The sequence below is a fragment of the Hemitrygon akajei genome, chromosome 13 (genome assembly GCF_048418815.1).
Source record: "Hemitrygon akajei chromosome 13, sHemAka1.3, whole genome shotgun sequence".
NCBI lineage: Eukaryota > Metazoa > Chordata > Chondrichthyes > Myliobatiformes > Dasyatidae > Hemitrygon > Hemitrygon akajei.
In genome coordinates, this window is record NC_133136.1 from 25,946,011 (window position 1) to 25,970,947 (window position 24,937).

General features: G+C 41.6%; 1 protein-coding gene and 1 long non-coding RNA gene across 4 annotated transcripts in view; one reads left to right on the plus strand and one right to left on the minus strand.

Moving 5' to 3' along the window:
* Positions 1-8,044, minus strand: LOC140737709 (uncharacterized). The gene is made up of 3 exons (XR_012101238.1): positions 7,849-8,044; positions 4,282-4,419; positions 1-4,197 (listed from the first exon to the last, which is right to left on the minus strand). It is a non-coding gene; the product is annotated as an uncharacterized lncRNA (long non-coding RNA).
* tln1 (talin 1) overlaps positions 7,584-24,937 on the plus strand; it is a 230,754-nt gene continuing 213,400 nt past the window's right edge. The window contains exon 1 of one of the 3 annotated variants that reach the window (XM_073064264.1): positions 7,584-7,740. The gene's annotated coding sequence lies outside the window, so the exon portion shown is untranslated. Of the gene's footprint in view, positions 7,741-8,164; positions 8,289-24,937 lie in introns of those variants that run through there. The other 2 variants (XM_073064267.1, XM_073064265.1) reach the window with 2 other exon arrangements.

The following is a 24,937-nucleotide window of genomic DNA, read 5'->3' on the forward strand; positions in this document are numbered from 1 at the left end:
TTATAGTAGCAATTTTAGACACAAATGGTCTATGTTTATTCATGTATAAATATTGATGTTTTAGACATAATCAATCTAAGTAGTCTGTCCATCAACTTATTGCAATAATATGTATGGTATATTTCTAACTCCAATCTAAACCTGTTCTGAAATTCTTCCTGGTTCTCTCCCCATAAATGGTATCTGACCTGCTGACTATTTACTGGATATTCTGTTTTTAGTTTTAGAATTGTAAGAGATTCTACAACTATGCAAAAAGGAGTGGAAAAAATATCAAATGTATGTTTCCCCAGAGATGAAGGTCATTGTTGAAATATGAGGTAAAGAAATGGCTGGGATATTTAGTTCATATCTATAAAGGACATTTAGCATAGTGGAGAATGGAAAGTTTAATGAAGACCTTAAAGAAAATCATAATTACTAAAAAGAACTGGAGAAATTGAGGCATCTAAAAGCCAAGGATCTGATAACTTGCATTCTAAATTTCTAAAAGAGGTGGCAGCAGAGATAAAGGAAGTATTAACAATGATCTAAGAACATTCACTCAGTTCAGAAACTGTTCCAGCTTATTGAAAGGTTGCAAAAGTAAAATTGTTATTAAGAAGAGAGGAAAATAGAAAATCATCAATCTGGCATAAATAGTTGTCAAAAAGCTGGAATTATCAACTCTGTGGCAATACTTCCTGACACAGTATGTGGGCAGGCCAACTACAGGAGAGTCCATACCAGATCAAGGACTAGACAATGAACCTGATTAGGTGACAGACCTCTCGGTGGGCAAGCATATCGAAGATAGTGACCAAAACCCCTGTCCTCCAGCATAGCCACAGCCAAAGACAAAGACAGGGAATGATATGGAAAAGTTTTTAATTGGAGGAAAACTAATTATGATGGTATCAGACAGGAACTTGGGAGTGTAAATTGGGAATAGATATTCTAGGGGAAATGCACAGCACAACTGTGGAGGTTGTTTAGGGAGCACTTGTATGGGGTTCTGGATAGGTTTCTCGCACTTAGACAGGGAAAAACTGATAAAATAAAGAAACCATGATTGACAAGGGAGGTGCAACATTTAGTCAAGAGGGAAAAGGAAGCATACTTAAAGAATCAAAAAATAGGCAGGGCTCTTGAAAATTATAAGGTAGCCAGGAAGGAGGTAAATATACTTAGGAGAGATAGAAGACGACATGAGAAGGCATTGGCGAGTAGAATTAAGGAAAACCATAAAGCATTCTACATCTACATGGAGAACAGGAGGATGACTGCAGAGGGATAAATGTAGAAATATGTGCCTGGATGCGGAGGAGGTAGCGAAGGTCCCTAATGAATATTTTTGAAGAGCTTTGACCAGCAGCCACTCCAGACAGTGGAAGTTTTAAGGGGAAGGGATTTCAATCAGGTCCACTGCCCAAGGGTAAAAGGCAGCAGTTTTAACCAACGACCAATTGGTGTTTGGGATTGATTAGCAAAAACAAATTAAAGGAAGGTAGGAATGAGCACAGTGGCAGTTGTCTGAGTGGGCAAAGTCAGAGAGGTGATCTTCAGGCTTTAGCTCTTCAAGGCTTCAATCAGAGAAAGCAAATGAAGGAAAAGCTCAAGTTTTTTCGTTCTCTTATTTATATCTACTGAGCTAGGACAGTAGAGATGACAGGCAGGATAGTGGAATGCTCCTCATGCAGAATGTGGGAAAGCAATGTCCCTGATGACTACAACTGCGAGAAGTGCATCCAGCTGCAACTTCTAACAATCCAGGCTGAGGGAGTGATAGATAGGACATATAGAGCAGTAGTTGCATCCAAGGTGCAGGACACAGGAAACTGGGTGACAGTCAGGAAGGGAAAAGGAGTTAAGGAGCCTGAGCAGAATACCCCTGTGGCCATCCCCCTCAACAACAGAAATATCACTTTGGAACCTGTTGGGGGGCCAGGGCGGGGTGCATGAACTAACAGAGGGAAGTCACAGTGGTCGAGTCTCTGGCACCGTCTGCCTCTGTGACTCAGAAGGGAAGAGGGGATGAAGAGGCAAACAATGGTGATAGGGGATTCATTAGTTAGGGGAATAGGGAGGTTCTGTGGGCGAGAATGAGATTCCCAGATGGCACGTTGCCTCCTGGGTGGCAGGGTCCAGGATATCTCGGACTGAGTCCTCAGCATTCTTAAGTGGAAGGGTGAACAGCCAGAAGTCATGGTCCATGTAGGTACCAATGACATGGGTAGGATGAGTGATGGGGTTCTGCAAAGGAAGTTCAGAGAGTTATGTGCTAAGTTAAAGGGGATCATGGGGCTCTCTTCTAGGGAAGGTGGGACCTGTAGAGAAGGGACAGTTTGCACCTGAACTGGAGGAGGACTAATATCCTAGTGGGAAGGTCTGTTAATGCTGCATGATGGGGTTTAAACTAGAGTTGCAAGGGGATGGGAACCAGAGTACCTGAACAGTTAGTGATGTTGTGGTGGCAGATGTTAGTAAGACCTCAGACAAAGTTAGAAAAAGGTGCAACTAGTGTTCTGAGCTGCCTATACTTCAATTTAAGAAGTATCGTAGGAAAGGCAGATAATAGTGCTGAAGAGGAGGTAGGTAGCTGGCTTACAAACAGAGGCAATGTGTAGTGAGGAGAGGTTGTTGATAAGGTAAGATTACCATCAACAGGATGAGCTGCAATGTAAAAGGCGGACAAAATTGAAAAGGCTGATTACAGGACTGAAGGTGATGTATTTGAATGCGTGCAGTATATGGAATAAGGTAGATGAACTTGCGGCACAGTTACAGATTGGGAGCGATGATATTTTACGCATCACTGAATCATGGCTTAAAGATTATAGCTGGGAGCTTAATGTCCAAGGATACACATTGTATTGAAAGGACAGGCAGGAAGGCAGAGAGAGCAGTGTTGCTCTGTTGGTAAAAAATGAAATCAAATCAAATCATTAGAAAGAAGTGACTTAGGGTCAGAAGGTGTTGAATCATTGTGGATAGAGCTAAGGAATTGCAAGGGTAAAAAGACCCTGATGGGAGTTGTATACAGACCCCCAAACAGTAGTAAGGATGTGGCCGGCAAATTACAATGGGAGATGGAAAATGCATGTCAAAAGGACAATGTTACAATAGTCATGGAGGACTTCAATATGCAGGTAGATTGGGAAAATGAAGTTGGTGCAGGATTCCAGGAGCACAAATTTCTGGAGTGCCTATGAGATGCCTTTTTAGAGCAGCTTGTGGTTGAGCCCAACGGGGGATCAGCTATTCTGGATTGAGTGCTGTGCAATGAACCGGAATTGATTGGACACCTTAAGGTAAAAGTAAGTTTTAGTAAATTAATTTAGTAAATTTTAGTAAGTTAAGGTAAATTTTAGTAAGCTGTTGTCAAGGTTTCTCTTGGTAGACTTATCCAGAAAGTCACAAGGAATGGGGTTCATGGAAACTTGTCTGTGTGGATTTCGAGTTGACTTGATCACAGAAAGTAGAGGGTGGTCCCAGAGGGAGCGTAGTCTGCCTGAAGGTCCCGTGACTAATAGTGTTTGCTAAGTTCTGCTCTGGGACCTCTGCTTTTTGTGATTTTTATAAATTACGGATGCAGAGATGGAGAGGAGGGTTGGTATGTTTGCAGGTCACACAAAAGTTGAAGGTGTTGCGGATAGTGTAGAAAGTTGTCATAGGTTACAAAAGGATGTAGACAGGATGCAGAATTGGGCAGAGAAGTTGCAGATAGGGTTCAATCTGGAAAAGTGTGAAGTGATTCACTTTGGGAGGTCAAACGAAGGCAGAGTAGTGAATTTATTTGAAATTTTATATCTATCCTACAATGTGAGGGAATAAAAATCTTTGTGTTATGACTCCGTTGCAATGTATAGACATTTGAATTTATAAGTCTAATGGCTTGTGGAAAGAAGCTATCCCATAGCCTGTTGGTCCTGGCTTTAATGCTGCAGTACTGTTTGCCAGACGGAAGCTGCTGAAACAGTTTATGGTTGGGGTGACTGGTGTCCCTGATGATCTTCCAGGCCTTCTTTATGCACCAGCTGCAGTAAATGTCCTCAATGGAGGGAAGTTCACATCCACTGATGTGCTGAGCTGTCTGTACCACTCTGTGTGGTGCCGTTCCCATACCAGGCGGTGATACAGCCAGTCAGGATGCTCTGAATGATGCCCCTGTAGAAGGTCTTGAGGATTTGGGTGCTCATGCCAATCTTCTTCAGTCACCTGAAGTGGAAGAGATAGCATTGTGCTTTTATTTTTGCACACAGCCAGTGTGTACAGTCCAGGTGAGAACTTGAAACTACTCACCTTCTCAACTGCAGTTCCATTGATGTTGATCGGGATGAGCCTGCCTCCGCTCCGCCTGTAATCCACAATCAACTCTTTTGTTTTTAGGATATTGAGGGAGATGGTGTTATCTTGGCATGACTGTACCAGGGTTTCAACCTGCTGGAAATAAGGCCGATCAAAGTCGTGTCATCTGCAAATTTGATCAGCAGATTGGAGCTGTGTGTGGCAACACAGTTGTGGGTGAAAAGGGTGTAAAGGAGGGGACTCAAGACACAACCCTGGTAGGATTCCCAGCAGTATGGAAGAACAGAGGGATTTTGTGGTCCAAGTTGAAGTTGCTGCTATGGTGGTTAAGAAGGTGTATAGTGTGTTGGCCTTCTTAGACAAGTTATTGGGTTCAACAGCTTTACAGAGGTTGCAGCGGAGGTTTACCAGGATGCTGTCTGGATTAGAGAACATGGATGAGTGAGCTAGAGCTTTTCTCTTTGGAGCGATAGTGGATGAGAGGCAACTGGATAGAGATGGCTAAGATTATGAGAGGCATAGGTAGAGTGAGCAGCCAGCACCTTTCTTGTAGGGCAGCAATGACCGATACCAGAGTAGAGAAATTAAAGTGAGTAGAGAAAATTTTAAGGGAGATTTTAGAGGTAGGTTGTCTTACACAGAAAGTGCATGTCAGTCGCACTCTCTCTAAAGCTCTTAAACTGAATACCCGACTAAGAAGGCCAACACAATATGTGCCTTCTTAACCTCCACAGCAGCAACTTTGAGCGATCTATGGACTTGGGCCACAAAATCCCTCCGTTCTTCCATGCTGCTAAGAACCCAGCCATTAACTTTGTACCACACACAAAATGCTGGAGGAACTCAGCATCTATGGAAAAGTGTACTGTCGACGTTTTGGGCGAAACCCTTCACCAGGACTGGAGAAAAAAACCTTGTACTTTGCCTTCAAGTTTGACCTTCCAAAGCAAATCACTTCATACTTCCCTGGATTGAACTCCATCTGCCACTTCACTTCCAAACTCTGCCTGGGTGGTGGTTGAGGCTGATAAAATAGGGATATTTAAAAGACTTAGATAGGCACATGGACGTAAATAATAGAGAATTATGGGCTATATTGGAGAGAAGGGTTGTATAATCATGGAGCAGATTCATATTAGTTAACACAACGTTGTGGGCTGAAGGAGCCACATTGCGCTATGCCGTTGCACGTTCTATTTTAGCGAAGAAAGTTGATCTTATTGTCTACTTTCCTAACGCGTCCTCCAAATAATAAAGATAATATTGTACCAAAATCATTTTACACATTGCTTTTCTTATCCCATTTTCTTACAACAGAGGGAGCTGTGAAGTTCCAAACTAATGCAAATTCAAACATGTTTAATGCTGTAATCATCAAACCATTTAAGATATATTGGAACTAAGTAATTACTGTTGAATTTTGAAAATAATTTCCTAGAAAGAACAATTCCACACAAACAGCACACAAAGAACAATTCCTAGTTCCCCCCCCCCTCTCTCTCTCCCCAAACCCCACCTTGGTATTGGCATGTACATCCGTCTATTCACCTCCTCCCCTTACTTCCATTCAGGGCTCCTTCCAGGCCTTCCTCTACATTTGTCAGACCCATCGTAAATTAGGGGACCGTTTTGTTGAGTATCTCCGCTCTACCCGCCTAAAGCAGAACCTTTCGGTGGCCCAACATTTTAATTCCGATTCCTATTCCCATTCCCGATCCGACATATCGATCCATTCCCTCATCTTGTGCCACGATGAGAGCACCCTCAGGGTGGAGAAGCAACGACTTATATTCTGTCTGGGTAACCTCCAACTTGATGGCATGAATATCGATTTCTCTTTCCGGTAAAAGAAGGATCTCTCCCCACTCCCCTCTTCTATTCCTCACACTGGCCGCTTATCACCTATCTGTCACCTCGCCCTGGTCCCCCCCCCCTCCCCATTCTCCTTTTGTCCATTATCCTCTCCTGTCAGATTCCTTCCTCTCCAGCTCTTTACCTTATCTACCCAACCAGTTTCACCTATCACCTTCGAGCACGCCTTCTTACCCCCCCATCTTTTTATTCTGGGGTGTTACCCCTTTCTTTCCAGTCCTGAAAGAAGGATCTCGGCCCAAAACATCAACTGTTTATTCATTTCCATGGACGCTGCCTGACCTGCTGAGTTCATCCAGCATTCTGTGGGTCTGTTGCATTAGATTTTCAGCATCTGCAGTAGTGTTTATCGGAGAACCTTCTGAAAATTGATCACAAGAACAGGTATCATTGTAATTCTCTTCCCATAAGCTGCATTCTGCACTGCCTATGTGTTAGCCATCTCCTTAAAATCGGCAATCAAACTGCAATTATAATTGTAATATAGCAGAGGACGAGTACGATCAGCTCTGTAGAGGCAGAAACGTGATATAAATGCGCTGTGCATTACAGTTAGGATCAGCTACTGGATTTACTGTTACACGGTATTTTCAATATTGTTAGTTCTCCCCCTCCCAGCTCAGCTTAATTAAATATGGAAATGGCAAGTTAGGCTGTTCTTTCCCCCCATTTTTTTAAACTCACCCCCACCCCATTCAATGTGCTGAGGTTAAGGTTACCCACTATGCATCAGCTCTTAAGTTACTTTAATGTAAACTAGAAAGTATTGACAAACTCCTCTCTCATACATCAATACAAATAGATGGGACGGTGCAAGGCCGAGGAGGTCTTAGAAAGTGATGGTTGCTTACACCGATCTGATTAACTGTGGTTTTCGAGTTACTGTCGTCTTATTTACTCTTATTAAGTGCATTGTATTTATTCAAGAATATATTATATTTGTTGTAAATGCCATTTTTAGTCCAAAATTAAACAATGGTTAATTTTGAACCATATATTTTTTATCAATTTTTATCATCATGCAATTTACTTAATGTTGTCAATCGAATGGCAACATGAAAGATGAACGTGGTGAGAGAATGCCGATAATTCTATCAATAGAAAATGAAATATTTCTATTCGATTAGAAATAGAATTGAAGTGTCTACCTGTCATTCGCAGTAGAATGGAAATCTAACTGCAGCTGTGGTCCAGCAGACAATTTGCAAGGTGTGTACCTCAAGACTTAAAAGCAACAGCGCGGAATCATCTCTATCCTTGCGACCAAGCGGAATCAGTAAGGTTTATGAGTGGTGCACGTTGAAGCGTCTTTTTTTTCATTCACAAAGCAGGGAGAGATGATTTTGCCCTGTTAAGTCGCCAGCAGCGCAACGCCTTGCCCCAGAGCCGCCTAGTGTTTTACGTCAAGTTGGAGCGTGGACCGGACGCGCGAAGGGCGGAGTCTGGTCTGTGTAAGAGAGCTGGGCTTCTTTTCTGCCGTTCAGCTCGTGGGCAGCAACATGCGCTGCGATTGAGGACTGGAGCAGCCGGGAGTGAAGAAAACTAGTGGAGAAACTTCCAGCAGCCTTGCGGGGGGAAAAGGTGAGTCAATGCAGTAGGGTTCCGTGGAGGGTTAAAGTAAGAACAGTGAGCAGAGGAGAGATATTTTTTTGGGGGGGAGGGTGGGGGTGGAATTGGAACGCGACTTGCCTGCGGTTCAGGAGAGACGGTAGGAAGTACTGGGTGTGGGATGTGCCGAGTCCTGGAGGCTGGATGGGCTTCTTTCGACGGGGCTTGGGGCGCTCCGGGTCGCCGCTTGTTGCTGTTAAGGAAGGGGAAGTCGAAGCAGGCGCTCACCGCACCCGTTACTTCGCTGTAATCAAATCTCTTGCTCAGCCTCAACTTCTCAAATCGTCACACCCGGAAAATGCCTCGAGTGGGTCCGATTGGTTCCTGCCGAGGGAAAGAAGTGCAAAGAGAGAGGCACATTCCGTTCCAAGTTTTCCCCCTTTTAGACAGTGTGTTTGTTTTATATACATACAAAGAAACGTGGCAAACTCCTGTCTTTTCGGGTCCTGGGGCCGTGGGTGGTTTCTCCCATAATCAGATTTGATGACATACATCTCTTCCTGTTCTTTGTAGCCTGCGGGGTGAGTTTCTTGAAAAATAATTTTACTAAACGGGTTAACTTGAAGGGCGTATTAGGTTTTCTGCGGTTGCAAAGAGACGTTGCACGGTCCCAGGAAGTCTGTTGTTTTATCTTGCAGGGCAAATTAAGCTATATATGTTTTAGTTGAACTGGCAGAATTCTAAGTGACTCCCCATTCAAGCGCTTATTTTGCTTTTTGTGATTGCTTTTTATCTCCGGACGTTTTAACCCCCTTTCTGATTCTACAACATGGTTCTGCGGTAGGGTACATTTTAAATGGATGGTTGGCAGTCCAAAATCATTGCTGTAGGAAACTTGGTGTGAATAGTTCTGAACCCAGGAAGATTTAAGATTGAGATTTAGGCTTTGGGGTTGTTGTACTGCCATGAGAAGACTAAGTTTCACTTCATGAAGAGCTAGTTACTGGTGTGTAGAATAATTTACTGGAGTTGTGGGAAAGGACTTCTATTATGAGGGCTTACTAGGGTGAGATCCCGATGTTTCATCCAATGGATCCAATGACATTTCACTTTTTGGACTTCTTTTCGGGTGCAGAATGGATGCAGAATTTGTCAGGGTAGGATGTTTACTGGATAAGAGTCTAAAATCAAGGGCTACGATCCCAGAATAAGATGTAGGCCATTTTAGGGCTAAAATGAGGGAAGAGTATTTTTCAATCAAAGGATACTGAATTGTTCAAATTCTTTATCTCAGAAAGCCATCTCAGAAAGTCAGCCATTTCCTTAATTCTAAACAGGGTTGATTGATTGAAAGGGAGCTGAGAAAGAAGATTTGCCTTGCCCTTGATGAATGTTCGAGCAGTCTTGAAAGACCAGATAGATTCTTCTCATCTTTGGGTTCTTGAGTTATGTTTTATTGACTATTTAATTTTACTTTTTTTAAAAACTCTTGAAGGAATGCAACATGCTCATGCTGGTTTTGGAATATTACACAATTGGTAGTGAAGACAGTGAATGTGAAAGCAGCTTTTTAAAGAGCTGTATTTTGATTTTGAATGCTTTAGTTTGAACTATGTTGAGTTTAAGTTTTACCTTCCCTGCCCAATGAATGCACAAGTAGCATAACAGGTGGCAGAAGACTTTACGATGATTCTGATGGCAGATGCTTCTGATTTTGCTTTGACCTTTGTAATAAGTAACATGGGGGAACTGGATGAAATTTGCACTCGTGTTGGTAGATAAGTTGCAGCTAGTGCATTAATTTGAATGCATAAAGTTACTAAGCATTTCTGTATTGGCCAATTCTAAACAACCCAGTTGCTGCTGTTGTGGCAACCCCTACGGATTTATTATATTTGTATGTGCCCCCGGCTCCAATAATGGTTGTTGCAAAGTCAAAGATATGTATTTTATACTTTATTAGCAAACATACAATCTTGAAGTGATGAAACTGAGTGTAATTGAGCAGTCAACAAACGATATGACATCTGTCAGCCCCCAGCTGCATACCACCGGAACAGAGCACAAATACATAACTTATTCCCTTTGCTTTTACCATGCCCCCACTCATGTGACTAGTTACTATAATAAACACGCAACACAGAATACAATGCAGATCAAGAACAGATGCATGGCTCCTACAGTACATTTGGATTTTTAAAATGAAGGTTGGTGATTGGTGTATTACAGAATGCAAGTTTACAGCAGAATTAGAAGGAAAATTGAACTTTGGAATAAATGCATGGATTAAAAGGCATGGGAAATGGGTTTCAGTTAAATAATTTTAAAACAGAACTGGACATTTGCAAAATGTGAGATGGTGAGGACGTTTTTGCTAATGTTAGATATGTAACTACTTAGTGGCATATGAAATGACAACTGCTGGAAATTTTGAATGAGTGACAGTATCTTGCAAAGAAGGGGTTACTTCTTGGAAAACCAATGTAAAGAATGATTATTTGTGTTTTAAGTAAACAATTGTCAGTTGAAGCTTGATTATCTGAAGGAGATGTGAGAAATTTTAAGCAAGTTTCTCTGAAAATGACCAGACATTTATCTTCTGAGCAAAATATTTGCTTCATTAATTATGTTGCTTGTGTGACTCCACAGTACTAGGGTTTGTTCTTTGTTTTCGGAGGCTACGTAGGTGGTTAACATGGAGCTTGAGATGGGACTAAATCTGATATTCATATCTATGTTCCCGTTAATTGGCTCCAGGTTGTTGTGACCAGCAGATCTTGAGAAAATTGGAATCTTCATTAATAAGAACATGCTGTTAAATAATTCCATTCCATACTATCATAATTGAAACAGGATGAGTTAAGAAATAAATACGTCATAGATTGCTTGAGCTTTAACATTGTATGAAGAGTTAAGAGTCCACAAGGTTCCAAGTTTAATCACTACTTGGTCTTGCCCAGCCAGTTTTATTTTGTCCAGGAGAACTGATCAATGATAATGAAGTATTTACACTGTGTTAAATCCAGCATGTTATGTTATTGTTTTGCATTTATACAGAATTTTTAAAGATAACGTTGCAGAAATGTTTCTGATATCAGTGTTCCTATTTCTCTAAAGCAATAGCAGTTCCTGTGATGATGCAAGTTGAGGCTTCCCTTTGTCATTTGCTTTACATATTGGAAAGAATGAAGGAAACGGATGAAATTTGATGATTATTCAAAAATGTGTGGGTTATTTCAGAGGGCATGGATTTGTTAATAGCAAGTTTTGCTTAAAATAGTTTTAATAGTTCTTGAGGAAATGAATAAGTAAGAACATTCGATCAAACAAATGCCAGGGGTGGTGTTGGAGGCAGGTACATTAGGGGCACTTACAAACCTAGAGGGTCTCCCTCTTCCCCCCATTTGTGACATTTACTGGGACCATTGTGTATGAAGCATTGTTGAGGATCCCTACCACCCACCCAACAGTGTTTGACCCGCCACTATCAGGAAGGAGGTACAGGAGCATCAGAACTATGACTGCCAGGCTGGGTACCAGCTTCTTCCCTCATGCTGTGAGACTAATGAATACCTTGCCACAATCGAGGTCGCTTCATTAGGACAGCGATCTGTTTACCTGTATCTATTTTATTAACTTATTTGTAGTAATGTGTTGTGTGATATAATTTGTGGGTGCACTGCGGTCTGGAAGAAGGTTGTATCGTTTGATTGGGTGGCAAGGTGGCGTAATGCTTTCCAGCACCAACGACCTGGGTTCAATTCTCGCCGCTGTCTGTCAGGGGTTTGTACATTCTTCCCATTCCTGCATGGGTTTCCTCCGGGTGCTCCAGTTTCCTCCCACAGTCCAAAGAGTCGGTTAGAAGGTTAATTGGTCTGTGATTAGTCTAGGGTTAAATAGCTGGTTATCTGGGTGGTGTGGCTCATTGGCCTGGAAGGTCCTGTTTAGACTGGTGTCTCTAAATAAATAAATAAAATATGTATAGTCAGTACTCGAAATTAGATAGGCAAATGGATGAATACAGATCTAAAAAAAACCCTGGTTAGTCTACACTTGGAATATTGTATTTAGTTCTGCTCATCTCATTATAGGAAGGATGTGAAAGATTTAGAGAGGGTGCAGAAGAGATCAACCAGAATGTTGCCTGGATTAGAGAGCATGTCTTAAGAGGAAAGGTTGAGCAACGTGGGGAAGGTGTGTCTGTGGAATTCCTTGCTACGGGTGATGGAGGCCAAGAGATTGGGTATATTTGAAGAGGAGGTTATGTGGAGAAGACAGGAGAATAGGGTTGAGAGAGAAAATAAATCAGCCACGATTGAATGGCAGAGCAGACACAATGGGCCGAATGGCCTAATTCTTCTATGTCTTATGGTCTACAACTGCTGGGCTCCCGGATTCCTGAGAAAGTGAAATAGGACTTGTTAACTTTCAGCTTCACAATATTTCACAGCTGTAAAGCATGGTAATGAGAAGGCAAGGCTGATAGATACCTTTTTGTCTTTGCAATTAGCAGCTTGTTTCACACGATACATACTTGTGCCAAAGATGATAGTGACTTCACGGATTTTTGCAATGAGCTGGTAAGCGAGCTGTCAAGGGTAGAGCTGAGATAACACAGTTAATTCATGTTGTTCAGAGTTTCATTGTTGGTATAGATTTTGCTCTGACGTACCAGCTGCCAACCTGATTTGGATTGCCATTCTGAGGTGTGTGCATCAGAGATCATGATACGCAATTGAGCAGGTAAATTGCAGATGAATGCGCCAGCATCTGCAAAGAGCTGATTCTAATTAGTGAACAGGGTGATGACTATTTTCCTCTGAATTTGGCTGAAGCTGAACAAACTGCCATCTGTCCTCGGTTCAATCAATACAGTAGATTGGTCATTTCAAAGCAAACTTGAGAAGAATGTAATAGCTGGCAGGCTTTCAATGCAGACTCTGTCTCATTCTCGTTCTCATTGTTGTCCTGTTTCTTCTAAAAAGAGCATCTATTGTGGATGGCCAATTTTCAATGGTATCCTTCAGATGTTTTAACTGGTGTAGTGTGCCAAAGATTTTTGGCAAGCCAAGTGATGTGAAGAGAGGTACCTTCGTTAAGTTATGCAACAAATACTGTGCTGAAGAATGCCAGCTTTAGGCTGTCTAGTTCTGAATCTTTATTGGATCTTGCATTAGGTAATTTTGCAAGAACACCCTGGGCAGAGAGGTTCCTCAGTGGTTGTTGCAGTCTGTCATGTCCTCTTTCAAAAAGTCTACAAAATGTGTTGGACATACCTGTCTCTCACAGGCAAGATCCTCCATCACTGAGCACGTTTACAAAGATCGCTGCCACAAGAAAGCACCCGCATCATTCAGAAAATGCTCTCTTCTTGCTACTACCATTGGGTAGGAGATACAGGACCCTTGGGTCTCATAACACCAGGTTCAGGAACAGTTATTACCCTTCAACCATCAAGCTTGGATACCTTCAATCACCGCAACTCTGAACCAAATCCATAACCTATTGACTCACTTTCAAAGACTCTACAAACTTATGTTCTCAGCATTATTTATATATTTTAAAAATGTATTATTTGTGTGATTTGTCTACTTGCACATTGGTTCTTTGTCAGTCTTCATTATGTAAAGAGTTTTCATAAATTCTCTTGTATTTCATATTTTCCTGTAAATACCTTCAAGAAAATTAATCTCAGGGTTGTATATGGTGACATATGTGTACTTTGATAATAAATCTACTTTGAACTTTATTATTGGATTGGTAATTATTTTTGCATTTTTGTTATCCTTGCATATGTAACTTCATAACAAAATGGACGGATGTCGTTTGCTAACTACTTCACTTTTTTTTTTGGACCCTCATGACTCCAAATAATTAGTACTCCATTACACCTAGAAGGTTAGCAGGTAGATGTTTTTGATAGATTGTTGACAACTTTGAGAATTGGAGTTTACATGTGATCCCTTCTATTCACCCTCCCCCATCCTTGTCTTGTTGGAGGTCGTGTGTTGCATGCCACCCGCTCCATTGCTCAAGAATTACTTTTAGTTTTGAAATTGCTGTCTTTTTCCAAGTTGAACCTAGTGTTCTCTTGATTGCTTCATGGGCCTAGGAAAGGCTTCCCCTTTCAGTGCAGATTTAAATCTCTTTTACACAGGTTTCCCTTGTCTATTTTTGAGTGTATTCTCTAAGATTGTGGCCCATGAAACCACTAATCTCTTTGAATTTAAGCTCAAAGTTTGAAGTAAATTTATTATCAAATTATGTATAGATCACCATATGCTATCCTGAGAGTCATTTTCTTGCAATCATGCACAGAGCAAAAATACAACAGAATCAAATGAAAAACTACACAGAAAGACAGGAAAGCAACCAATGTGAAAGGATAAACAAATAAATAACACCAAAAACATGAGTTGTAGAGTCCTTGAAAGCAAGGCCATTGGTTGCAGAAGTAGTTCAGTGTTAAAGTGAGTGAAATTATCCACACTGTTTCAGGAGCCTGATAGTTGAAGGGTAATAACTGTTCTTGAACCTGGGGAATGTGGGACTTAAGGCTCCTGTACCTCTTTCCTGATGGCAGCAGCAAGAAAAGAGCATGTCTTGGATGGTGGGTGCCTTTGGTGCTAGATGCTGCTTTCTTGTGGCAGCTCTTCTTGTAGATGTTCTCATTGGTGGGGAGGATTTTTCTGTGATTAGTTTTGTAAGCTTTTCTATTCTCGGGCATTGGTGTTTCCATACCAGGCTGTGGTGCTCTGGGTTTGGTTGTGACATGATTGTGTGTTTACTTTTCCTCTGTCTGAAAGGAGCAGATGTTTGGAAGTTACAAACCAACGGTGTTTTCAGTTCGTCGCTTCAGATATGTCCTTAGCAGTGGTCAGTGTCTTTTTCTTGAAATTTTGTAGTAGCGGTCAAGAATTGGACACTTCACGTTAGTTGTTTTCATGTGGGCTCCTACACTTGTGCAATTTCATTCTTGTTTTTGATTTTCCATTTACATTTTTGCATGAGGAACCTTTTTAGATGTAACTGGAGTTTGCTGTTGAAAAGAGTATGGGCACTGCAGCAATTGTATAGTATACATGTTTGGGGCAATTGGGGTTTTGGGTCAAGGTGATGTTATTTCCATGTGACTTTCCTGAGGCTGCAGCCATGAAAATTGGTGCTCGAAAGAAACAGTTCATGAGGCACAAGGCTTACAGCTACATAGGCTATTTTTGCAGAGTTTACCACTGCTGTATTGGTTAGTGATGTCTTCCCAGTGCTCCCATCTCCTATCCATATAGGCATCGAAACTATCCATTTGTAATTTAGCAGGGGCATTCCTGACTTGGTTCAGTTGAGAACAGAACTTGCCTTTACACTAGTAGAAGCAACAACAGTGATGGGCCTAGTAAGTCATAAACAATGAAAAGGTGCAAATGGATGTGGGTAGAAGAAACAAATTAAGTTTCCTACAAGTTCAGGTGTAGGTGGATAAAGCTGTAAAGATACACAATTTTGTAGGTTTTACTGAAAATGGCATAAAGTACAAAAATGAAGTATTTAAGAACAGTACACAAACTGCTGGAAGAAATCAGCAGTTCAGACAGCATCTACGGAGGGGAATTTCTGACTGAAACATCACCTGTTTATTGTCCTCTGTAGATGGTGCCTGATCTGCTGAGTTCCTCCAGCATTTTGTGGGTGTTGCTCAAGATTTTTACCCCAGCAGAATCTCTTGTGTTTGTGACATATTTATGTACTTGTGCAAAAGGTTATCTAGTTCCATCGTCTTGTGATTTCAAGTGATAATTGAGACACTCGACTATTTAATTTTCCAGTCATAAAATATACATTAGAAACGGAGGAGGATGTAGAGTTTTGGGAATAATTGCAGAGATGTGACTAAAATTCTGCCTGTTTCAGTAAGAAGTTGTGATGTGCGCATTGGAATGACTTTTAAGGATGTATTTCTTTTAAATCTTGGTGAGTTGAGTTGACCAGCTGCTTAACCACAGGAGGTCTCAAAGCAAAGCATGATTCCTCTGTACCCAACATTTTGTATGAACACTTTTCAATAGAGTTGCTGATTAGTGATGTGTGTGGAAGTCCAAGCCAAATTTTTATTAAAAACCAGTTCTGGAATGTTAAGGCCCTAAAGTTCCTTTTCCTCTGAGTTTTGCAACGCTTATACATGCCAGAGCAAATCACGTTTTACTTGTGAAAAGAAACATTTTAATATCTTGTGCACGTCTAAATGTTCTGCAAAGTTCTATCAGGTGGCAAAATCTAAGGAGTAATAATAACATACTGAGTTCAGACAGCTATCATGAATGCTCTTTGCTGATGCAAGCGTGAGGTTAAAATGTGTGAAAAGCCATATGGCCTCAAGAATCATTCCCGGAGAACAACTTCAATATGATCAGAACTCCCAACACAATCAGTAGCTGAGAAACAGTGTACCAATCAGTTGCTTATTTAAGTCAGCAGTTCTACAAGGAGCCTAATGCAACTTGGTTAAACTTGGGTTGTGCATCGACATTGAGTGCAGTTTATTATATTAGGTAAAAACACCCAAGGCTTATCAATATGATGCATTGATTTATGCTCTGAAAGGCAGCTCAGATCTTAAAGTAGCCTTAATATTTAAGCTTTCAGTGACATTCAAGAGAAATGGTTAGTCACGGGCTTGTCTTTGTGCTACTTGTCTTTGATTAAATCTAGAAAGATGAACCAGAAGAATAATACTTCAGGCACCTACATTGGTTCCAGAAATGGGTATTGTTACTTTGGCTGGCTAATAAAGATGCTACCTGATTGTGATGTTGTAGGATACTGCCATGTTGTCAGACTGCAAAAGCACATGCAAGCAGAATATGACATGGTTGTAGGATTAAGGGTGCATTGGCCTATTACACTTCTGATTCTAGTGGTGGAGCTCTCTATGGATTGCACAACACTTTAGAGTTACCTTCATGAAGCCAGCTTGTCCATGATTATAGATTGCATATTGTTGAACATGTCAGTATCCGTAAGATCTAGACCTTTGAGCTGTAGGTTGTTTCCCTTTAGAATCCAGTGGGAATGAAGCAGCTTTGAAACTTTGAGTTAAAAATGACTTGAGCGGTGGCAGAGGTAAATAGTGATGGAATTTGGCCATCTGCTTCCATCTCCAGGATCTCCTGACTCAGAGGGCTTAGCCCAACTACTGACTTCCTCATCTATCCCTTGCTCCCTTCAGACTTGACCTTTTAAATGACCTTGGCTGTCCATGGCTCTCTGAATGTCTGATGCTATTTCTGTTCGGCATAATCTTGAGGTCATCTGAAATTCACCCCACAAATGCAGGGCAAGTGATGGTGATTCAGTTGGTAGCAATCTTGGCTGTGAATTTTTTTTAAAAGTTCAAAGCAAAAGCAAGATTTATTATCAGAGTACATAAATGTCACCACATAGATTCTTTTTCTGCGGGCGTAGTTAGCAAAAATATAGAACGGTAACTGTAAACAGGATCAATGAACAAACTGTGAAAATACAAAAATAAATAGCAATAAATAACAAGTATGAAATGAAAGAACATGAAATAATAACGAGTCCTTAAAGTGAGACCTTTAGTTATGGGAATTCCAGAAATAGAACGAGTGTAGTTCAATAGTTCCACTTAATATCAGAGATTCAACTTTATTGTCATTGTGCCGAGTACAGATACAAAGCTAATGAAATGCAATTAGCATCTAACCAGAAGTGCAAAAGAATAGTGTTATTTACAAAATAATTACGAATAAAAAGTAAGTGCTACAGCACACAAATATAAAAGTACTGAGACAGTACAATATGGGTGCAATACTGCTTAGCGCTGTGATGTGAGGTTCAGCAGGGTCACAGCCTCAGGGAAGAAGCTCTTCCTGAGCCTGCTGGTGTGGGAGCGGAGACTCCTGTAGCACCTACCGGATGGGGGGAGAGTTTAAAAAGTCCATGGTTAGGGTGAGATGCATCCTTGATAATGCTTTTCGCCCTGCCCAGGCAGCGTTTACGGTAGATGTTCTCAGTGGTGAGCAATTGGGTGCCGATAACCAGCTGGGCAGTTTTCACCACCCACTGGAGTGGTTTGCAGTCCGATATGGGACAATTGCCATACCACAGTGAGATGCAGTTGGTGAGTATGCTCTCAGTGATAAATTTAAGATATAACCTGAAATTCTTACTCTCTGCAGACATCCATGAAACAACCCCAAAGAATGAATGACAGAAAAAAGGCACAGGAGCCCCAAAGCCCCCTGTCCCCCTCCCATGCACAAGTAGCAGCAAGCAGCATCAACCCTCCCTACCCCCATTTATCTTAGCATAAAACATCAGCATTCCCACAACTCACCATGCCAGCAACAGCAAAACCCCAAAGAGAGACCATGGTCTACAGTACATCAAATACTAACTTCACTCCTACATTTTCGACATCCCACAGGCTCTCTCCCTTACAAAAAAGGGAGAGACAGATATCGTTCCTACTGCAGCGACAGGGAGAGAACAGTCTGAAGCCTGTTCAAGAGTCTAGGTAGTAACTATTCTTGAACCTGGTGGTGAGAGTCCTGGGGCACTTGTACCTTCTACCTGATGGCAGGTGTGAGAAAAGACCATGGCCTGGATGGTGAGAATCTTTGATGGATGCTGCTTTTCTGTGGCAATGTTTCATGTAGATGTGCTCAATGGTTCATAAGGCCCTGGATTTGTTAAGATATTTGAGAATAAAAAAATTTGGCTTGGCCCAGTGAATTACCGAGAGAATGTTGCATTGTCCAAAGTGCCATTTTGTGCATGATGGATTTGTTCAACATGTCCTTGTCAATACTTTACTTTTATTCACAAGTAATGAAAAAGATTTACCTGGCTATTACCACAGGGCAGTTTGAAATAGCCTGCTCTGTCCATCTGGCCAGTAGTTTCCATTGTTATTAGCTGTCAAGTTACTTTGGCTGCAAAGCTCTTCTGAGAATGCAGAAAGAAATAATCGAATTGTGTTTTAATTGCTCGTTCATTAAAAAAAAAACTAAATTCTGAAATTCAGTACTTTAACCTCTTGGCCTCTTAACTTTTTTTTAAGAAGGTTGACTGTTTTGCTTTATGTTCTGTCCACATGCCCCTGTGTCATGTTAAATGACTCATTGTTAAATATTGTTTGACAGTTCTTCATTCAGCTGTCTTAGGAGGCTTTCTTGTAAAAAGGTTGTAATATCAAGTGTTGACATCTGAAAAGCTGATGTTTTCATGTCAAACCAATATAGATAGACAACAATTGAGTTACAGTATATGTGATATGCAGGATACAATGATTTCTTCCCTCCTCTTCCCTCACCCATTTCAGAGGATAGTTGAAAGAAATTAATGTTTAAATAAATTTGATAAATATTTTTAATATTGAGAAAGTTAGGATTATGTTCCAATTAGATGCCACTGTAGCATCTTCCCCATGGAATGTGTGGGTACTCTGGTTTCCTCCTACAGTCCAAAGACATTGGTCATTGTAAATTGTTCCCTGATTAGGTTAGGGTTAAATCAGGGTCGCTGGGGTGGCATGGCTCAAAGGACTTATTCTGCGCTGTATAAATAAATAAGAACAGAAGCTTAAATCATCTAATTTGTTTGGGAATCCTTGAAAGGTCCACTGGGCAGGTGAATGGCCCCAAGGAGGTATATTGGCACCTCCTGTTTGTTTCGATTTATAAACAACCAGCCAATCAATCCATCCAGACATTTACAGCTTTATCAAGGCAGTGTAAGTATTTGCAGTACAAGCCAGATATTTGGCCAGATGGAGTGCATACAGTAACCACTCCATTAGTCAGGCGTGCAGCTAAACCATCGGCCCATTCTGCTCCCCCCCAAAAAAAAATCACAGATCAGCCTTTTCTTACCATTACATTTGTCATGATGGGTAAAAAGCTGAATGCTGTGCCTATTCCGCTCAACATTCAAACCCATTTTACCTCAGTGATACTGAACTGCATGCACTCTCAAGGCCAGAATGAAAAGAATAATAAGTAAAGTGTGTGTCTGAAACAACAATATTCAGTAGCCTGCAGATGCAACACGGGCGCCACTATGCTTGCCCTCAATTCCTTCAATGCCAAGAATGAGAGCGCACTGTCTATGAAATAAAACTTGACCTGGTGTCGAAGGACAGCTGCAGAAACATCATTGCCTGCATTAATCCAGCAAATGTCAACAGCTTGTATATTTTTGCTGAATTAACACCAGTATGCATCCAGAGAGCTGTGGCCAGCCAGGAAGAAGGGAAAAAACATTTAACACACCAAGCCCCCTTCTGTGATCACACTAATGCAGGTGCTTCCTCATGGCAACACTAGCGCAGTGCGTGTTGGTGGAGAGTTGTGGAATGTAGGACTTGCAGACTTTGTCTTTGGGATGACTGACTAGCATTGCTAGGTTTGCAGATGAACGGTGACAAAGGCTGCGAAAGAATACAACATGTTGTTGATCTGTTTGGAAACTTGGGCAGTGAAAAGATTGATGAAGTTTACTCAGGAAAACTGTGAGGGTGATGCATTTTGTGGGGCCAAATGCAAGAGGAAACTACAGTAAAAGGCAGGACCCTTAGGACCTTTGATATGCAGTGGTGTTTTTTTTACTAAGTCAAATCAAGTCAAGTTTATGGTCATTTAACTGTGTGCATGTATACCGTCAAATGAGACAATGTTTCTCTAGACCAGGGTGTAAAGCACCATAGTATAGGTACCACGCATACCACACAATCATTTGTGACAGAAGGGATAAAATCTACAGATGAAACACATAAATAACAAACTTAAAGTGCAAAAATTAAATATTGTAAGGTGCTGAACAGATTAACCAGTGATACTTTGAATGCAGTGCAGCTGGGAATTCAGAAGCCTAATGGCCTGAGGGAAGAAACTGTTTCCTACCCTGACCGTTCTTGTTTTTATGCCTCGGAGTCTCCTTCCTGATGGTAGAAAGTCAAAGAGGGTGCTGGTTGGGTGGGTGGGATCCTTAATGATACTAAATCATGTGCAACACACCTGATAAATGTCCCCGACGGATGGTAGGGAGATCCCTGCAATCCTCTCAGACATTCTCTCACAGTTCTGGGATACATGTCCGATCCTTACAGAGCATCACCCCCGCAGTGCTCTGTCTGTGCAGTGACTGTACTGGAGAAGAGGCATTTACTCACCACTTTGTAGTCTGTAGGTTTGCAAAGAGGGTGTGGAGAAAGATTGAAGGGCCTGGGTCATGGTTCATCCCAAGTAGTTGCGTGACAGAGGACTCTGTGACCTAAGGGTTGTTCCCAGGGAGACACACAGATGAATATCGAGGGCTGCTGGCAGATCATCAACTTGGTGAAAGGTGCCCTTTTGGTCTGTTGGAAGTGGTTAGTCTGCCAGCACATTGAGATGTCCGTGGAGGTACAGTACACTGCCGATTGACACATTCCAGTCTGCGGGAGTACGTACTGAGGGACACACTGAAGCTTGGTGCAGTGCAAGGGTTCTGTGGGGAAGGACCACAGTGTCGGGTTCTTCAGCTACTGCAGGGCAAGGGGCTGGATTGGGGGAGGAAGCCCCTCAATTATTGTAGTAGTATAGCACCCCAGGGAGCCACATGAATGGCAGCAGTACTATTGATTGATCTGTAGGAATGTAATACAAGTGTACTGAAAATATTGACTTTGAATGTAAAGAATGAAAATTTTTTGCACAGTTTATTCTTGTATATTTTTTATTATGAATAAAGTTTTTTTTTAAAAAATGTGGTGTAGGGGTACCACAGTGGTGTAGCATTCAGCATGATGCTGTTACAGCCACAGTAGCGCAGGGTGTCAGAGTTAAATTCTGATCCAGTCTATAAGGAGTTCGTACATTCTTCCCTGTGCATGCATGATTCCGTGCTCTGGTTTCCTCGCATAGTCCAAAGATGTACCGGTTAGGAGGTCAATTGGTCATTGTAACTTGTCCTGTGATTAGGCCGGCGTTAAATCAGTTGGTTGCTGAGCAATGTCAGAACAGAGGTGGTGGAACCGGGCTGAGAGCAAGGGGCAAGCCGATACTTGATTGATCTGAGCACTGGGCCAGATTGGAAACGTCGAGTATGGGCTGAATTGAGGCAACGGGTCTAAGGCACAAGATCGCACCCAAGTGTTTTAATATTGTTATGTATTTTGGGGTTTATTGGATTGAAATTCTTAAGCTCTGAAAGTAAACCAGAGGTTTACTGTTTATACTTCTGACCAAAAGAGTTTTCCTTAAGGAACAGTGTTCCAAGAACAAGGAGGTATATCTGTCCTCTAGGAGCCATGCATCTGTTCTGTGTTGTGTGTTTATTATGGCAACTAATCACATTAGTGGGGGGGGGGGGGAGCGTAGTAAGAGTGAAGGGAATAAGTTGCCTATTCTTGCTTTATGGCAGTTTGGGACCTGCAGAGGTCCTATCTTTGCTAACCATGTAATATCACTTCAAGATTGTATGTTTGCTAATTGTTAATAAAGGACCAAATAAAGGGTTCAACTGTTGGAGCAATCATTGGAGCTGTGCGTGTGTCACACAAGTATAACAAGTCCATACGGTTGCAGGCAGGCGGCAATTATTTTGCCGCTGCATGTGCTTTACGGTTTATCTCAGTATTACACAATTGTGTTTATATAGTCATTTGGGATATCCCTAAAAGATTTAATATTGTTGAAAGACTTTCGAAGTTTATGTACTGAACAGTAGATAATGTGCCAGCCAACTTGCACACAGCAAGCTCTCAAAAGCAGCAGTGTGATAGTTGATGTTTAATATTGAGTGGAGAGAGAAATATTTCCTGAGGAATTTGAAAAAGTCCCCATTAAAAATGATACCGTATGTCGCATCCACCTGGGAGCAGATGGTCTTATGTGTAAGTTAGGATCTTTGCTACAGGTCGACCTTCACTAATCTGGCACCATTGGGACCTATGGAGTGTCGGGTTAGTGAAAATGCCGAATTACAGAAGGATCACATTAAGCAATAGCTAACTGCCTCATTGTACCTTTAAAATATCATGTAAATCAGTACAAATTAGATAATGAAACAGAAATATTAAATGAGTAGCAAGTGAAATTTTAATAAAGTAATATACTGTATAGGCACAGATAAAATAAAGGGTACAAGTAAATGTACAGGAATGAACTTGTACAGAACAGTTGAGCATTCTGCTTCTAATATACCTTCAGGCAAGGTTACATGTTTTCAAGTGTGGGGTTGTCAGGATCATCAAAATCTTCATCTTGAAAAATGAGTGAAGCATCAGGAACTGGTGCTGAAACTGGCACAACAGTTTCTTCAAAAACTGTTATGTTGGTGGCAGCACATCTGGGTGAGCAGAAGCAGAAGTCGGAGAAAGGGGGTCTTCTATACGCCACATTTCACGCTACCGCCAGGTGGCCGTGGATTCGGCGCTGGGCTCTTCCCTCTTCACTCGCAGTTACTGAGGGAATCCTCATTAGTTTCTTTTCCTCCGTTTAGTAATATGCTTAAATTCAGCGGGTCACCACATCTGATCTGAAGTTGTAGGCAGAAGAGAACGGAGCGCTGGCCAGGTGACGCCAGAGGGCAGTGCGTGACTGTCGGCAGGCGGGCAGAAGGCGGACTGACTCGGAGCGCGTCAGTTCCCCCGCCACTGGCGGGTGAGACTGGCAGGTACTGGGTGGCTGCACCTCATGCAAATGATATTAATAAATACAGGAAAGCAAGTAGGAGGCGCCTGTCTGTGCTTACAAGAGCGTGCCAACATGTAAACTGATCTAGTGCAATCAAAACAATGTGCAGCAGGTTGGTACGGTGGCTCAGGAAATTTGAAATTATAGTTGCACGGAAAACTGAAATTAGTGCCGGATTATCGAAGGAACTGGATTACAGGTAGTCGGATTAGTGAAGGTTGATTGTATTGTAGCGTTCCTTAGTATTACTCTGGAATTCCAGCCGAGATTTCTTTTGTGCAGTCTGATGTTAATTCCTTCTCCTTCCATCATTGCTGAATACAGTCCTCCCATTTTTTTGAGTATCCTCTCAAGTGTATGCTTTTGATGCTGTTGAGAGATACTAAGTCTTGTTTTGTGATGATTTTATTAGTTTGTAATGAGCTACTGGATCATTTATATTCCCTACATAATGATTCAGACCAAAAGACATAGAGCAGAATGAGGCCATTCAGCCCATCAGATCTGGCTGTCGTTTGATCATGGCTGATTTATTTTCCCTTTCAAGCCCATTCTCCTACCTTCTCTTTGTAACCTTTGACATCCTTACTAACCGAGAACCTGTCGACCTTTGCTTTAAGTGTACCAATGACTTGGCCTCCAATAGCCATCTGGAGCAATGAATTTCACACATTCACCACCCTCTAGATAAAGAAATTTCTCCTCATCCAGAAGGGACGTTCTTCTATTCTAAGGCTGTGCCCTCTGGTCATAGATTCCCCCACTATAGGAAACATACTCTCCATGTCCACTCTATATAGGCCTTTCAATATTCAGTAGGTTTCAATGAGATCCTTTCATTCTTCTAAACTCCAAGTACAGGTGCAGAGCCATCAAATGCTTCCCTTCTGTTAACCCTTTACTTCCCAGGATCATTCTTGTAAACCACCTCTGGAACCCCTCTAATGCCAGCACCCCTTTCTCCGATAAGGGGTGCAAAACTGCTCACAATACGGTTGCTACTTTAGTGTAGCGGTTAGCATAAAGCTATTACAACTTGGGATGTCAGAGTTTGATTCCAGTGTACCATATAAGAAGTTTCTACGGCTTTCTCGTGACTGCATCGGTTTTCTCCAGGTGCTCTGGATTCCTCCCACAGTCCAATGACGTACCGGTTATTGTATTGTAAATTGTCCTGTCATTAGGCTAGGGTTAAGTAGGTGGGTTGCTAGGTGGTGTGGCTAGTTGGGCAGGAAGGGCCTGTTCTGCACTGTATCTCTTTTTTTAAAAAAAAAACTTCAAATGAGATCTGACCAATGCCTTATAAAGCTTCATATTGACTGAAATTTTCAGGGATAAAATTAACATTGGTGGTATGGTATACTTACCTTTTTCTCAGTGAGTCTGCCTTGCTGTGGTTAGCAGTGCTAATGATCTCCATAAACAGTGTTTTCATTACTGCCAGTCTAATTTGTAGATGTACGCACTTGAGAAAAAAATATCCAGCCGTTTTGTATTTTATAATTTCCACTGGCTTCTGGTTGAGTGAGACTTGT